The sequence below is a fragment of the Leguminivora glycinivorella genome, chromosome Z (genome assembly GCF_023078275.1).
Source record: "Leguminivora glycinivorella isolate SPB_JAAS2020 chromosome Z, LegGlyc_1.1, whole genome shotgun sequence".
In the NCBI taxonomy this organism is placed as follows: Eukaryota; Metazoa; Arthropoda; class Insecta; order Lepidoptera; family Tortricidae; genus Leguminivora; species Leguminivora glycinivorella.
Window position 1 is genome coordinate 9,438,582 of NC_062998.1, and position 10,161 is coordinate 9,448,742.

The window sequence follows — 10,161 nt, forward strand, 5'->3', positions numbered from 1 at the left end:
TTTTTTAAATTTACTACCTACGTATCGATTTAAAAAATTGCATCATTGCATTGCAATATACATCGCTTAGTATTTAAAACATTTTTTTTAAATTTAGTTTTATTCATGGGCTAAATTTGTCGAAAGTTGATTTCATAAATGTAAATAAAACACATTAAACATAAACAAGTATGAACATCGTTTATTGTATTTACTAAAATCTGTCAATTTGTAAGAATTAGGTTTCAACGAAGCTGTTTTATTATTTAGTCTTTCGAATCAAGAGTGAATAGGTACCTTTTGGGTGACCTCGCTCCATCGTAGTCCACATCTTCGTCTCGCCTAGTCTATGGCCCTGTACAGTGTACAAGTCCATTTATAAAAAAAACCCCGACAAAGTGGACCGATTTTCATTTTCATGAAACACGGCTCCCGACTAATTCAGCTTACAAACAAAAAAAAACTAAATCAAAATCGGTTCATCCGTTTGGCAGCTACGATGCCACAGACAGACACACACACAGACAGACAAACAGACTAACAGACAGACATATCAAACTTATAACACCCCGTCGTTTTTGCGTTAGGGGTGAATAAAAAAAGTTCCAGTCAATCTTTTCATCGCGTTTCTGAACCAAGTGAAGATGCTCTCGGAACACCGCTGCCGAGTATATTATTTATACGGCTAAGTTCATTTTCCACTCGCGTTTTATTACTTTCTTCTTCAGAACTTTATCTTCCATACACGTAGACTATTTAATGTAGGCCATGGCGTTTTTATATTGGGTTTATGAATAGGTTTTCTTTATGGAAAAATTAAATAAATAAATAAATGAAATAAATATTTGTGGGACTCAGTCAATCTATGTAAGAATGTCCTATAATATTTATTATTTATTTATATTCATAATCTATAGGTACTTACGCACTAATTATTATAAATGGGAAAGTGTTTGTCTTTCACTGTAAAAAGGAGCGGCGAATTGACTTTGATTTTTAAGTGGAGTAAGTTGAAGGGATGAAAAGTGACATAGACTACTTTTTATCTCTTTCTAATGCGAACGAAGCCGCGGGCTAAAGCTAGTAATATATATTTCACACTAAATTTTCGTCAATTACTAAACCAGAATATATTTCAACACTCGACTTCCATTCTGTCTGTGAGCGCCTCTGCTAGATTTTGTTCACTGGCCAGACATGTCATTTAATTTAGCCTGTAACAGATCTTCAAAACAGTGCCAAGTTAAACGCGATCTTGTCATTATGTGTAAAGAGTCGCTTTTGCAATTAAATAACTGAATACTATACGATATTGTATTAGGTACAAAATCAATTCCATGCAAATTGGATTTCAATATCGAGCGGACGAATTTGCAAATCAAAATTCCGATAATGGGGCACTGGCGATTTGGAGCCAAAATCTTTTAAATTGGTGGCTTCAGTAATATCAAGTTTGCATTGGAGAGTAGCCACTTGTAATGCATATATCAAATTGACTTTTGCTAGTTTCCTATACTTAAAATAAAATATTTAAGGCAGTGCACGAAATAAAGCACCACATAATTAGAAGAAAAATACGGACAGTAGTTATTTTTAAACATAATTTCTATTTAATAAGTCAAAGAGAAACATATAAAGTAAATGAATTGACCGTGACGTCACTCCTCAGTATTTCATAGTAATTCCATATTAGCAAATCGTTTTGACAGTTCATAAAAAGAAGCTGATTTGACTAGTAGGAAACTAGCCTATTAGCTAAAATTATGGCATAATTAAAAGAAGATTTTTTTAAATTGGAATATGTACGTTATAGACCGAAGTTATTTTTCATCAACCCTCCCCACTCCTCCCCCCTCTGCGTCACCCCTCTACCCTCCCTTAAAGTGCCGAAAATGCGGTTTTTCTCGATTTCTGACAAAACTGTCGAAGATACTTGCAGAAAAGGACCAACTTTCGTGACGGATCACGCGAAAACTAAAAGTGCTAGAACCAAAGTGTGAATGAATGATTTGTAGTAAATTTATTAAGGATTACTTCGTTCCTACGCGCTTTTTCTGTATCTTTAACAGTTTTGTCAGAAATCGAGAAAAACCGCATTTTAGGCTATTTAAGGGGGGGAATAGGGGTGACGCAGAGGGGGGAGGGATGGGGAGGGTTGACGAAAAATAACTTCGGCCTATAATGTACATATCCCAATCAAAAAAAAATCTTCCATTAATTATGCCAAGATTTTCATACATAACTTTTCAGGAGCAACGTACTAAATAATCCAGTTTCATATGTTCAATTGTTCATGTTAATTTAATTATGATGAGTAATTGAAGATAGGGTCGATCAATTCGATACAACAGGTACTCGTACTACCAACTAACAAATACTTGAATTACTTACTGCTTGCCAATTTTTGCTTTAATTTGACGAGATCACCTACTATACAAGTCCAGCCAGCGTATCATGCTGCCAATTTTATCACTATCCACGTGGATAAGATATCTGTCACTCTCACACTGACATACTTGCTAAAGCGTGACGGATGCTTTATCCACGTGGAAAAGTGATAAAATTGGCAGCATGATACGCCGGCTGTACATTTTAATTATAACACGTATGTAAAGTGGTTTGCCAGTTTAATTAAAAACATTTCATAAAGTTTGCACAAATAATTTTTAATAAATTATTGTGAAAATTTCCATCACTAAAAATTTTTTTGGACTATCATTATTACAAAGAGTCTTTGTCCAATTAGTGCGTACGAAATGACTTGGCAAAGAAGACAACCAATATGTCTCTCGAATATTCATTTACTGAGATTGCGAAGCCGGTGGACCGGATTCAGAGAAGTCATACAATGAAACTGCGTTCCTACAAAGACATAAATACGGCTGGGATTACAAATATTAATTAAGACCTTAGTCTCTACTCTAACTTGTAGATAAATATTATAGGTGTAGGTATAGGAACAAGTACAGTAAGTGATAAGGACATTGTGCCTTTTGGCGGTATGGTAGGACGTGGTGACTTTTATTAACTAAAAAGTTTAAAAGAAAACTTAAGTTGAACCATACGGTTCAAGTACGTCAGTTTAAATAGTTACCTACTCCGTAAAATTGTAAAATGTTTGTTTTAAACCTACAACGTGGTGCAAAGCCGAAACGTAAAGAGTCGGAGGAACTCCGATGTACGCTGTCTAAGGCCGGGCGCCTTTGGCACCCTTTTATATAAAGAGTTGGGCAAAGTCTGACATAATACGTTTACAATTTCACGTTTGACATAAGCACATCTCGGACACTGGCGATCAAATATATGAAAGAGGCGCGTTCCTAGCACACATTCTATGCTCGTGTAGGTGAACGCGTACCATGCTTGTATTAGTGAGATATGACAGGTTGACTGTTCGCGTTTTTGACAGGCGGTAACTGTAAGGTAATCGAGAGGGGGTAGGCGGCGCTTTCAGTGGGGAGCGGAAGTGGCCATACTGTACAGTCTAGTTCAAAAATATGTGTAGATTTCTTCATCTTAATTCGTTGCAATAAGGTGAAAAAATGTACAGATAAATATCGATGAACTCGACTGTACCATAGTACTCTTTATTATACTGTAACATAAGTACATGTAGGTTTACAGAAAATAATTGTTGTTATGATGATTTGGACACTGTACCCATGTGCTTCGAATACAATATAATTATTAGCAGATAATTTTACTATGAAAGTATTCAGAACTTTTCCAAAATTGTGTGTAAGTACTTAAGTAACCTGAGCAATACATGCACATCACAATCAGCACACAAGAGACAACGTCTACCTATAGGTGTATAGTACCTAGAATATATTAGGTCTTTCGCTTCTCCAGGCGCTGCGAGTTAACCACCCAACGAGCTGGAAAAATATAAAATTCCTTTCATATTTATTGAACAACTTTAAAGCTAACAAATTTAGGTTCGAGACAGAATGCTTAACAGTTTTTTACTTATATCGCTTTGTTAGGAAGATTTTTGAAAAGGTAGAAAATCCTTATGGTTACTTACTAAAATTTTACACTGACCGAAATTTAATTGAACTAAATTTGAAAAAGTAACCATAAGATAAGCATAAACTAACATTTTAAAAGTAATCTCGTAGCTCGCAAGTTCCAAGTGCGATTTTTTCCCTTTAATTTAAAAATATAAAATACGTTAAACTCGCTGTCTCATGACTTACCAACAGTTGGAAAGGAATTTTAAATGCATCCAGTATTCACTCAACAGCTGCGATTTTCGCATCGCACCTATATCCACAAAGAATTTATTTTCCTATCTACGTAAATAAGTTAAAATCGGATCGATCGCCCGGGCGAGGAGGGCTGGCGAGTAGGAACCGGGCGACGATATCAACAGGTCCCGGGAGTTGGAAAATTCGCACTAAATTATCTTCTCTCCAGTTTCTGTGCAAACAGAAAGATTTTGTATTAACCGGTTCTGCTTGATTGGGCGCGAGGTTTTTCTTTAGCACGCTTTAGTAATAAACTTATTGAATGATAGGTACGAGTATGAGCCAAATTTTTTAATTTTTACTATTTTCCTCTACTAATATATTAAAACATCGAACTGAAACGTGATGTATTTTGCCGACCGGTCTGGCCTATTCGGTAGTGACCTCGCCTGCTAAGCCGCGGTCCTGGGTTCGATTACGATATCTGTCATGGATATTTTCTAGGAGTATTTCTTTCCATATTATAATGTAAGGTCAATACGGCATTTGTTCAGCAAGTCTTAACACAAATCGTCAGAAAGCGATGCTGTACAGTTATTCATATTAATACACTATTGGAACTTCGATCCCCGATAAGCCGTTTGGCAATGTCTGTACGTTGGTAATTAATACAGTAATCCATAGTTCGTATCTAGCCAGCAATGCTAAGCCGATAAACGGCAGCTAGAAGTGGTTGGGCGTCAATTATACATCAGGGTATCTAGCCAACGACACAGTCGCTTACGCTTTGTGGCTAGCTCTCTCTATCGCTCTTCTATATTGGAGCGACGGAGGCAGACTGCGTTTCGATCGGCACGTTGCCTCAACGGTTGTCACTTCGGTTAGGACGACAGTTAATCCGGATTGGGCTACCGATTTTTATTAGCTATTAGAACAGCAACAATAATACTGCTCCGGTAAACACGATTAAGAATTTTATTGACTAGCTTTCACTTTGAGTAGGTTTTTTGCGATTGTAGCTGAAGTTATTCCAGTTTTTAGATACCGTTTTCCTTATTTTCTTATAGTATCGATTTGAGAGTTCCTGAAAGCGGTTTTTTGAAAGTATAAAGTTTCAAAACCTAATGACAATTTTTGCATTAAAAATATAGTTACCTGCCTACATACATAGTTTTTAGGGTTCCATAGTCAACTAGGAACCCTTATAGTTTCGCCATGTCTGTCTGTCTGTCCGTCCGTCCGTCCGTCCGTCCGTCCGTCCGTCCGTCCGTCCGTCCGTCCGTCCGTCCGTCCGTCCGTCCGTCCGTCCGTCCGTCCGTCCGTCCGCGGATAATCTCAGTAACCGTTAGCACTAGAAAGCTGAAATTTGGTACCAATATGTATATCAATCACGGCAACAAAGTGCAAAAATAAAAAATGGAAAAAAATGTTTTATTAGGGTACCCCCCCTACATGTAAAGTGGGGGCTGATATTTTTTTTCATTCCAACCCAACGTGTGATATATCGTTGGATAGGTATTTAAAAATGAATAAGGGTTTACTAAGACAGTTTTTTGATAATATTAATATTTTCGGAAATAATCGCTCCTAAAGGAAAAAAAAGTGCGTCCCCCCCCTCTAACTTTTGAACCATATGTTTACAAAAAATGGAAAAAATCACAAAAGTAGAACTTAATAAAGACTTTCTAGGAAAATTGTTTTGAACTTGATAGGTTCAGTAATTTTTGAGAAAAATACGGAAAACTACGGAACCCTACACTGAGCGTGGCCCGACACGCTCTTGGCCGGTTTTATTATAAGATTATAACATTAAGCTTTGAATGATTCACGGTTATTTTCATTAGACTTGCTTAGGTTGACCGTGGTTACCTGTTTGATTGTTGTCGAGCTTTGAAATTGCGTCGAAAAAGGTAAACACGGTCTATATCCCGCTCAATATAAGTCTCATAAAGCTTCTTAAATTAGAAAAAATATACTAACTACGAGTATACTAGTAAGTTCCTCCCTAATTAGGTAGGTAGGTATTTTTTTTATCAAATATGCAGCAAACGAGCAGACGAGCCGCCTGATGGGAAGCTGTTATCGCCGCCCATGGACATAAGCAACATCAGGGGAGCCACTTTGCCGACCTTTGAGAACCCTAAATACCTGCTAAAGTCATAGTAAAACACTCATACTTCGCAATAGAAGTACATTATGGCGATACAGGTAAAAATACAATAGTATCAAAATTAAGATATACTACTTGCAACCTATTTTTGACATGTAAAATGCATATTCAAAATGACTAGGGGAACCGTCAGAAGGGACGTCGCACTGTTGTGAAGAACTGGAACGGAGCATTCATAAGATCTGATTCTTGTTGCAAATTTTATGAGTTGCTTTCTATGAACGTGGACTGGATTGCAATCTTGAGAAGATCGTACAGATGGAATTTACAGCAAAACCTCTTACACGAATTATTTTATTGCCCATAAAGAATGAACGCTTTCAAACCGCTTTACTGACTACGGTATAATGGAAATCGCATGAAAAAGAGATGTCGTCTCACATCAAATGAGTACAATGAGCCATTTTTGTATATATATATATATATATATATATATATATATATATATATATATATATATATATATATATATATATATATATATATATATATATATATATACATGTGTGAATCCAAGCTCTTTACCCTAAAAACATTGCATTTATTTATTTTAGGTATTATAAGAATAACTGGTTCTTGATAGACCGATTTCAAAAATTGACGTTAAACGAAATTGTGTTATTTTATTTTATTATTCTATAATTGAATTTATTGAACACGGGAAAAGCATATTTTATTACCGAAGTAAATTTCTTTAAAGTTCATGTCTCGTTTAAAGTTATTGCTAAATCTAAAATTAATTATCAATCGATGACAGCTGGCGACGATAAAACTGTCAAACTGGAGCGGAAACATCATTTTGTTTGGAACCGGCTCTTTTGAATTATGTCTCAGAGTTCAATCTAAATTCAAAATATAATAACGTACTTATACTACTTATAAATAATAGTACATTACTACAGAGGCCGGGACAAAGGGGGTTGCCGGCCGAAGACATATAGACGGCCGAGCGAAGCGAGAAACACGGTGTGAAATAAATAAAGTCTACTGAAAATAGTAACTTTGGATGGCTGTATCTCCTAAACGGTGCGTCGTAGCGCAAAAATAATCGAATTTTCGTTCCCCTTTGATGCCCCGTATACGCTTATAAAAAAACAAAAAGTTAAAAAAAAATTCAAAAAAAAACGAAAAAAAATTTTTTTTTGTATGAAAACGCACCCAAAATCAAATATTGTCTAGGGCCCGTACCAGTTGCAGTCGGCACGTCTATAAAGCCCCTTATAGGTTTTTTTTTAATTGGCTAAATACCTGGATGTTATGTCACAATTATCTGTGTTTGGAAATTAAAAAAGAGGACTTTGCCGGCCTTGGCCTGCAAGGTTTGTATGAAATTCCATTATCTATCAATCGTCCTATCCGCACCTGCAACGTCATACTTCGCTGCCAATTATAAGGCACATAACATCAATATTTCATACCATGTTTGAGAAAAGTCATTTAATCTAACGTAAAAGTACCAATGCTCGCCACCCCGATGCGACAATCTTCTGTCACATTTATTGACAATGACTTAACATTGGGTAGGTACACTGTAGAGCACTGAGTTACCTTATACATAAAACAGAATCCTGAGGTTTCCATAGACAGTGTTTTAGTGAAATATGGGAACTAGCTACTTAGTTCTGATTAGTTTTTAGTTTTTTCACGTTATATTTCCGTAAAATGTAAAAAATAAAAAAATCGTTTGCGCCTAAAACTTCTAACAAAAAAAAGAACTTCAGATAGGTACACTACGTACAGGTTTGCGGCCCTCATGTATTTGGACGTCTGCGGAATTGCAATTTCCAGATGAATAGACAGCGTTCATGCTGTAGTTTTTTTAGCAGCTGTTTAATCGAGGCGGTAGACTCGTATTGTAAAAACTCGCTCGGCGAATTCAATATTTCCAATCGTTCAATATTTTATCGACGGTTATAAAATGTGCCGTTATCATTCTGCTCCAATTTAATAGAGTGCCTGGATAAATACCGTTTTGGTGGTACTGGACAGATATTGACAGTGACGTGAACACAATAAGTGAAATATTTTTTATCACTGAAGAATATTTATTCGTGAATATTTATGTGTACGCCGTCGTCGTGTAAGAAAGTAAACGGTCGTCGTGAAAATTTAGAAAACACATGCATAAACCGGTCTGGCCTAGCGCGTAGTGACCCTGCCTAAGCCGCGGTCCCGGTTTCGAATCCCGGTAAGGGCATTTATTTGTGTGATGAGCTCAAATATTTGTTCCTGAGTCATGGTTGTTTTCTATATGTATAAAAGTATGTATTTTATATCAGTAAGTTATATCGTCGCCTAGCACCCATAGTACAAGCTTTGCTTAGTTTGGGGCTAGGTTGATCTGTGTAAGGTGTCCCCCAATTTTTTTTTAATATATTTTAAAATTATTTATTTATAATTTCTTAAAACCCCACATATAACCCACTCTCAACATTAAGTAATGAAATTCTTAATTTCAGTGCCTTTACATAAGGAAAGCGGTTAAACGCGGCATTATATCGCTCCGTAAATATAATGAGGAAAACTGAGCCCGCTCCTCGGAGGTCGCGACGTGTTACAAAAAGATTCGCGTGTTTATTTACCACGAGACAATTTTGAATATCAAAGAAAACATGTGGAACAACGTCAAACTTTTGATCTTACTGGTAATATAAGGTTGGAGATCAGTGTGCGTAGCCGAATGGCACAAACGCCCACGAAACGAATCGCTCCTAGATATCTATCTCATCTCTATCGCTCTTGCGTATCGGCGCGACAGAGCCGGATTACCTTTCTCGGCGTCGTAGAAACGCAATTCGGCTACGGGGCCTGAAATAGAAATAAGTATTTGAAGACAATAATCTTCCTTGAAATTTTTATTTTAGGACAACTCGCCACGTGTGGCAAAATAATAAGAACTTTTCGTAAAACATGCTGGTATATAAATGTACTACTTTTACCATGCAATATATGAATGTGGCTGCTATTTATTCCGGTAATTAGTAATTTTGCTACTGCGCTAGTAATAAGTTTACGCATAATATAAATTATAATACACTAGTGTATGAGATTTTCGATATTGGGTTGGGTAAATGCGCAAAATGGCAGTGATATAATGATTTTCTATTCATTTTGCCTTCACAGAGGATTAAAACATTTGATTCCATATCGTTATAATTATAAAGTACTGTGTCCAATTATATGCACGGAGGTAGGCTAGGTATTTTATTTATTCCAAAAAACCAACAAATTGTTAGTGAGAACGTCTAACTTCTCATTATTTGAACCCTCTAAAATTAGGGAGGGTATATTTTACTTCCACAATACGCCAAATAGCGTTATTGGGCGCAACCACTTATAAAATTTCATTATGCCGGAGACGGGCTTGGTGGGAGAAAAATCGGGGGTTCCGTGCAAATCGCTCTCCAGGGAGCGAAATGTTGCACGAGGCTGTGACGATTATTCTGTTTCGGCGATATGTTCATACATATAATATTATGATGTACACTATTTTAGCGTTTAGGTTTATAATTCGTAGTATGACTATAGAGTAGAGAGATTTCAGCGGCCGTAGTACACTAGTATTGGAAAAACTTTACCGCATCGGTGCTTATATCGCACTTACAAATAGTGCGAAAACGTCGGCCTGATGTTATATCGCATATCTCGTGACCGACCGTCTCGAGACTTGACCATATGAAAGACAGGAAACGATTATGTAAAGTGCACATTTAAAAATATGTATATTATATTTTTGCATGCATGTGTCATATATGTCACTGGTGTTGATACATCCAATACATTGCTTATAAAAAAAAGCTTATTTTAGTAACAGACTTAGCA